This window comes from Homarus americanus, unplaced genomic scaffold, assembly GCF_018991925.1.
Source record: "Homarus americanus isolate GMGI-L3 unplaced genomic scaffold, GMGI_Hamer_2.0 scaffold38488, whole genome shotgun sequence".
NCBI classification, from domain to species: domain Eukaryota; kingdom Metazoa; phylum Arthropoda; class Malacostraca; order Decapoda; family Nephropidae; genus Homarus; species Homarus americanus.
The window spans coordinates 331,394-339,855 of NW_024725463.1; positions in this window are offsets into that span (position 1 = coordinate 331,394).

The following is an 8,462-nucleotide window of genomic DNA, read 5'->3' on the forward strand; positions in this document are numbered from 1 at the left end:
ATGTAATGTGCTGGGTAATATTTCATGCCTGATGGGGATATTGCTATTTATTTACAAGAAGCGACTTTATATTCGTTATTATTAATTCTTTAACTATGATAATGAGGCACCCAGAGGCGCTTCCCTGGACTAACGTTATCGTGAGGTCGGTCTGACTCGTAAGAAAAACAAAACAGTAATTATGTTGCATGTGAAAAGAAAAAGAATAAGAGGTGGAAAGATGAAAAAAAACCAAAAGTTAGTGCAAGTTTCAACAAAGGGAACCGCTGTGTGAGGGTGTAAGAGTAAAAACTGGATCCCTCACCACCACACAAGACTACCCTTACCTCGCTATATCCTTCTGAACTCTCTTACTAAATAGAACGGAAGAGCGTCAAGGTAACAAAAAAAACACACATGTGGGGTAATTATCCTCCCGTTAGTTTGTGTTGATTCAGAACCCTCTTTAACATAGTCACCCGTCGAGACTAAACTCCATAGAAAACGGGTACTACAATAACAATGTCATTACTGTATGGTGTATATCTCCCTGGATTCGGTTCAGGAGTTCATAAAATATCGTAGTTTTCTAGAATTCTCAAGTGGGTTTGGCTTAGTGGGGTTTCTTCTCCGTTCTGGCTTTCTCAAGATTACGCACACACACACAATAGCCCAAGAGGGGGAGGGAAGGAGGAGGAAGGAGGGAGGGAGGGAGGGAAGGAGGAAAGAAGGAAGGGAAAGAGAAGGATGTGTAAGGGAAGCGAACAATCCTCCTCCATAAGGTCTCAATTACTACAAGAAAATTACGTAATTATAGTCGCTAAGGCCGAGGAGATTGACACAAGAAACTGTTGCTGGTCGAGAGGTACAATTTTCTGGTGGCAGGATTTTCCCCCCTCTACCCCCCGGTCAACCAGGATAGTCAGTCGCTTCCTGGGTGACCAACCACCAACATCGTCCACACGGAGATAGTTTTTTTTATGGTTGATTCTCGATTTCTTGAGAGATTTAATTACAGGATACTTGATATACATGAAATGATACATAACGATACATACTGGCTGATGAAAACAAGTAAGACATTTGGCTAACGTAATATTATGGTGGTAAGTCTTAGACCCAACCATATTAACTCATATTGATGGTCAGATTTGGGGAGTCAACCACACTGTACTGATTGGTTGTTAGTGGTTGAAAATGAAGCTTTATGGCTGTGTCCCTATGTCCAAGAACTGCTAGTAATGTTCCTCATGTCCTAATATTACCAGCTACGTGTCCTTGGTGTCTTAATATTACTAGTCAGTGTCTGGCCATGTCTTGAGACTGATAGGATTGGTAGGAGTCGAGTTCATAAGATGGGTGGACAGTGGTGGGTGGTAGGTGGACAGTGGTGGGTGGTGGGTGGACAGTGGTGGGTGGACAGTGGACAGTGGTGGGTGGTAGGTGGACAGTGGTAAGTGGTGGGTGGTGGGTGGACAGTGGTGGTGGACGGTGGTAGGTGGACAGTGGGGGTGGTAGGTGATGGGTGGTACAGGTGGGTGGACAGTAGGTGGACAGTGGTGGTGTGGTGGTGTGAGTGGTGGGCAGTGGTGGGTGGACGGTGGAGGTGGTGGGTGGTAGGTGGACGGTGGTGGGTGGTAGGTGGACAGTGGTAGGTGGACGTGGGGGACAGTGGTGGGTGGTAGGTGGACAGTGGTGGTAGGTGGACAGTGGTGGGGTGTGTGGTAGGTGACAGTGGTGGGTGGTACAGTGGTAGGTGGACGGTGGTGGTGGTAGGTGGACGGTGGTGGTGGTAGGTGGACAGGTAGGTGGACAATGGTGGGTGGCAGGTAATGGGTTGAGTTAGACTACTTTAGGATCTATTAGGACTGGGAGACCTCTGTGAGCAGTCATCGATGCTACCGGTTGTGTGTGTGTCTGAACCGTAACGTGGTGCAATGTAGGTCAGAACAGCAGTCAAGTCTACCCAGGGAAGTTGGTAAGTGGGAGAGAAACCACAAGAGTAACACACACACGGAAGTCTGCAATAACACCCCGTCCACTCCAAGAGGGACGACGGAGGGGGAGATGGGGAGGGGAGAGGGAGGGGGAGATGGGGAGGGGAGAGAGAGGGGGCAGGGATTGGAGGAGGGGCGCCATCGGAAACTTCTTCTCCCAACACCGGGGATGTACAGTTAGGTGGGACAAACTATGATCTTAATCCTGATTCAGAATGTGAACAAAGTTTAACTAACCCAAAGTTAACTTAACCCAACCTTATGTAACCTAACCAAAACTATCCTAATCTAAGATACTCATCCTAACCAAACCAGACGTAAACTAACCTAAACTAACCTAACCATAACCTAACCAGTCTTCAGCTTCAGTGTCAATACATGGGTCCGATTTTGTCAGGTACAATCAGCTGCAATTACACCTGGTACAGTGGCTGGTGTGTTTTGTGAGATATGGCAACTCTGTGTTTGTTTACATCGTATTAAAACTCCTGGAATGGCCCGAAGGATCCTCGCAATAGTAACCAGATTAAGGATGTTAGATAAGGAATAAGTGCAGGCAACTTTAGGTCTTCGTGTACGAGAATTTTAATACGTCAATATTCTCAAAGTGGATCCGGCGAAAATTTTTGTTGAGAGAGAGAGAGAGAGAGAGAGAGAGAGAGAGAGAGAGAGAGAGAGAGATATTATAATGACCATGGCTGTTTCTTGTTACTATTGCCACAAGTTCACACGATTACCTGCGTCTTTTGTCGGCACACCCACCCACCCACCCACTCACACGCCCACCCATACACCCACTGAATGGGCCTCTTTCTATCCTGCCTTATGAACATCGTCCCCCCTCATCCTGCTCCTGCTCTAAGAACATTGAACCCTCTTGCTCCACTGTGTGATCATTGCCCCCTCCTCTTGCCCCACTGTGTGATCATTGCCCACCCATGCTCTACAAGTCGACCATTGATTATGTTTTTTCACCTGACTTGTAATCGCTACCTGTCCCCGCGGCAATTAACTCTCCTCCCTCTTGGTCCGTCTACCCTCTCTTATAAACCTTTCTTGCAGTCTTACTTATAAACTTCTCTTGCAGTCTCATTAAGGTGATAGTGATGATGATAGTGGTGATGGTGTTGTTGGTGGTGGTGATGATGATAATGGTGGTGGTGGTGGGTGAAGCAGCAGTAACAGCAGGTGGTTGGGGCAACAGAAGCAGGTGGTGGTTGGCACGGCAGCAGGAGCAGGTGGTGGGCAAAGCAGCAGTAACAGCAGGTGGTTGGAGCAGCAGAAGCAGGTGGTGGTTGGGGCGGCGGCAGCAGTAGCAGGTGGTGGTGGGCACAGCAGCAATAGGTGGTGGTTGGGGCGGCAGCAGCAGGTGGTGTGGCACTGCAGCAGCAGGTGGTGGGCACAGTAGCAGAAGGTGGTGGTTGGGGCGGCAGCAGTAGCAGGTGGTGGGCACAGCAGCAGCAGCAGGTGGTGGGCACAGCAGCAGCAGCAGGTGGTGGTGGGCACAGCAGTAGCAGCAGCAGGTGGTGGGCACAGCAGCAGCATCAGGTGGTGGTGGGCACAGCAGCAGTAACAGCAGGTGGTTGGGGCAGCAGAAGCAGGTGGTGGTTGAGGCGGCAGCAGCAGCAGCAGCAGCGGTAGGTGTTGGTGGATTATTATCAGCGCCCCGTCTCCAGGCATCACCTCCCTCACCTGCGGTGTTCCTCAGGGGGTCAAGCTAATGCCTCTCGTATTTTCCATTCATATCGACATTCACTTGTTCCACCAGCTCAATCAAATTAAATTCAAAGGTAATTTGATAGTTATCTCTGACTATAAACCCTCATCAATTATCACAGTTATCCTACGTTGAAGCGTTTAGCCATAGCTTGTGCACACTCGTGACTATAAATTAAGAGACTATAGATAAGGGGAAGATATAATGCCGAAAGTTGTTTTTGTAGACAAGCATTCTCCTCTCAAGACAGCAGAGAGAGAGAGAGAGAGAGAGAGAGAGAGAGAGAGAGAGAGAGAGAGAGAGAGAGAGAGAGAGAGAGAGAGAGAGAGAGAGAGAGAGAGAGAACTATACAAGTTTCCTCAAGACAGTAACAAGGAATCATTGTAAACATTCTACTCAGTCCTGCATCTTCCATCTACTATGGGAGAAGATGGCAGGAATAATCGCAGTAAATAAACAACAACAGAAATGAAAGCGCCAAAAAATTAGCAGCAACAAATGTAAATGCAACCCAGAAACAGCAAGTGCAGCATATTCACAGCCTAGCAGCAGCGTCACAACTAATAGACAAGTATCAGTACAGCATAACCTACAGATAATTAAAGCTGCAACAATAGAATCACAGCCTAGAGATGAGAGCATTAGTGCAGGAACAGCATCGATAATCCTATCCCGTCGATAACAGCAATGACAGCAACAGGAGGAGGAGGAGGAGAAAGAGGAAACGAAGGAGGGGGAGGAGAAACAGCAACAAGAGGACGAGGAAGAGGGGGAATAGCAACAGGAGGAGGAGGGCATAACACAAGCTCATTAGGACCTTGCGTTCACCTGGCGACTCGCGTGGCCCAGGTAGAGGGTTGCCAGATGTCAGGGTAACATTGATCATATTGGCGGGTGTTGATAGCCGCTTGCTAGAGGCGCCCAGAACCTTCCACAGTCCTTCGTTCCTTTACCACATCTTCAGGGTCCAAGAAGATGCACTTTTTACCAGGTGTGTTAATGGTCTTATCAGAAGTTTTAGAAGGAAGATGTAAAGCAGAGTTTGATTAATGTGTACTGCTTACATGTTTAGGGTTATTTCTTATGAACTGGAGTCATTTTATATTCTAAACCCAAGACTCTCTGCTACAATGAGTAAAAAATAATTATTGTCCAAAAAATCGTATTTACACACGCACGCACACATACACGTGCACGCACACACGCACACACACACGTCCTTATAGGCTGCCTTTTCTCCCTCCTTTTCATCCCTTTTCCGTATTTTATCATATTTTTTATATTCCTTTTCCTCCCCTTGCTTCCCCCTCTTCTTCTCCCTCCCCTCCACCCCCTTCTTTCTCTCCTCTTCCTCTCCTTCTCTTCCTCCTTCCCCTTTCCATCTCTCCTCCTCCCTCCTTCCTCTTCCATCTCTCCCCCTTCCTCCATCTAACTCATTTGTCACCCTACATAGCGGGTCCTTGAGATGCCCCTAGTCAAGGGAGTTCAGGAAAGTCACGTGTTCTCGGCTCTCCCTCAAGGTGTTGTGGGTCTTACTTCATATGACCACAAGGATCATTCTCCTCTGATAACCTAACGTATAAAAAATGAGTCAGATTCATTTAGGCTGAGCAGCTTCGAGTTGACTGGCTGGATATTGCACAGGTTGTAAATGACTCGTCTGAATGACTGTATTTACTATTGTATCAACTTAAAAACATCATAACAGTTCTTGTTTGTTTTTTTGAGAATATAAACATTTTGATTTATATTTTCTTCTTTGTTTATTATCGTTTTTATATTTGCTAGTATAAAACCAGGTAATAATTCGCTAGTATAACACTAGGTAATAATTCGCTGCAATAAAGTATTTGATCACCACCACCAGACAAAACTCCTCTCACCCATTGCCAGACGTTATTTCTCCTTCCTATAAGGTATCAGATCCCACTATCGTATATATAATAAGGAAGACAGTTGACGGTATTTATAGTTAAGATGGTAATCACCTCAAGGGTCTATGGTGGTAATAAACTATATATTTAAGAAGGCAATACCTGTAATTATCAATACACAGCTGCCTTTACCGACCAGAAGCCACCGCCTGAGGGCAATGTGGGCAGGTGGTCACTCGCGGAGTGTGATGGTGGTGGCGTGATGGTAGTGGTGACATCTGTGGTGGTAGTGATGGTGGCGATGGTGGTAGAGAGTTTTTTTCTAATTTTGAAGCGTACAGTGTTTACTGTGGTGGCAGCATAATGCAGTCATGGTGGCAGCATCATGCAGTCACGGTGGCAGCATAATGCAGTCATGGTGGAAGTATCATGCAGTCATGGTGGCAGCATCATGCAGTCATGGTGGCAGCATCATGCAGCCATGGTGGTAGCATCATGAAATCATGGTGGCAGCATCATGCAGTCATGGTGGCAGAAGACCGTGGTGGCAGCATAATGCAGTCATGGTGGAAGTATCATGCAGTCATGGTGGCAGCATCATGCAGTCATGGTGGCAGCATCATGCAGCCATGGTGGTAGCATCATGAAATCATGGTGGCAGCATCATGCAGTCATGGTGCAGCATCGTGCAGTCATAGTGGCAGCATCAGTCATGGTGGCAGAAGACCGTGGTGGCAGTATTAGTCATGGTGGCAGCATCAGTCACGGTGGCAGAAGACCGTGGTGGGCAGCATCAGTCATGGTGACAGAAGACCGTGGTGGCAGCATCAGTCATGGTGACAGAAGAAGACCGTGGTGGCAGCATCGTCACGGTGGCAGAAGACCGTGGTGGTAGCATCAGTCATCATGGCAGAAGACCGTGTGGTAGCATCAGTCATGGTGACCGAAGACCGTGGTGGTAGCATCAGTGCGGTGACAGAAGACCGTGGTGGTAGCATCAGTCATGGTGGCAGAAGACCGTGGTGGTAGCATCAGTCATGGTGACAGAAGACCGTGGTGAGTAGCATCAGTCACGGTGACAGAAGACCGTGGTGGTAGCATCAGTCATGGTGACAGAAGACCGTGGTGGCAGCATCGGTCACGGTGGCGAAGACCGTGGTGGTAGCATCGGTCACGGTGGCAGAAGACCGTGGTGGCAGCATCAGTCATGTGACAGAAGACCGTGGTGGCAGCATCAGTCACGGTGGCAGAAGACCGTGGTGGCAGCATCAGTCATGGTGACAGAAGACCGTGGTGGCAGCATCAGTCACGGTGACAGAAGACCGTGGTGGCAGCATCAGTCACGGTGACAGAAGACCGTGGTGGCAGCATCAGTCATGGTGGCAGAAGACCGTGGTGGCAGCATCAGTCATGGTGACAGAAGACCGTGGTGGCAGCATCAGTCACGGTGGCAGAAGACCGTGGTGGCAGCATCAGTCACGGTGGCAGAAGACCGTGGTGGTAGCATCAGTCATGGTGGCAGAAGACCGTGCCTGGAGGGGTGCAGCTGCCGGCCGGCCACGCGTCCTTGGTCCAGGGATGTCGACCCCGCCTGTCCTTCATCGCTCCACTTCTTCCTCAGTAAGTCTATATCCTAACTATAATCTCTCTTATGCTTCGTTTACTAAACCACAAAAATCCGTCACCTTCATGTTCAAAATTCATTCTTCTTTATTTATTGTTTAGTTTCAAGAGTAATTTTTAATGGGGCCGCATCACCGTCCGTGTTACAGCTGGTGTGTGTGTGTGTGTGTGTGTGTGTGGAATGTTTGTCTTTTTTTTTAGGGCGGGTCTCTCGTGTGTGCATGTGCGTGTGTGTGTGTGTGTACATTCAGTGACGCACCTTCAGGAACGCCGCCGCTTATTCACATGGTCATTTTCCGACAAGAGTTATTGAGATTAATTTGTTGCTGTATTTTATTTAGTGAACTTATTTTCATCCTCATGTTGTTCTTTGTTGTGTGAGGATAAGTTAATTTTAATACCTGAAACATTAAACCCCAAAAATTACATATTTCTAAGGTTTAAAATTATGTGTTTAAGACCAATAAGCAAATCAGCTTAATAATTTCCACCACATAATGCCATCAAATTGTAACGGGGATAATCAGAAGCAAGACAGTAAAGACAAAAGTACAAGAATTGAAGCTTTTTATATTTGTAAAGGCATAAAGATCATTTTCAGGAGGTTTGTGTGTTACTGTGGCTCGGTATATTGTTTATTTTTCACCACTAACTCTCTCTCTCTCCCCCTTTATCTCTCTGTTCTTTCCATGTCTCTCTCCCTTCGTCTTTTTATCTCCTGTCTCTATCTCTTTCCCCCTCTGTCTGTCTGCCTCTGTCCTTTATTCCCGTCTTTCATTACTCCCTCATCACCTCATCTGTCAACACTGTATCAAACGCCTCTTTCCACAACACTATTCCCGTCAACACAGCTCTCTAGTACGACCATTCTCTTCCTTGTATCATCATAAGCCTTTAGCATCGTAGTTCAGGTTCTTCCTCTCTCTGGGACCGGTCTAAACGCTTCTCATCATGCACATCAACTGTACTACCACCCCCCAGCAGTAGGACCTCCCTGCCCTATCGTGAGTACCTTCCAGTGCCAGAACTGTCTACTGAGTCTATCTTCCAGCACTACCTTCAGGGGACAGTGCCTTCCATGGTTGTTAACTTCCAATACTTCCAGCACCTTCCAAAAGTTATAGTCCCTCATCGCATCAAGTTTCCAGCAACATCAGCACCAGCATATCATATTGCGACCACTTTCCAGAAACATCAGTTCCAGCATATCATATTGCGACCACTTTCCAGAAACATCAGTTCCAGCATATCATATTGCGACCACTTTCCAGC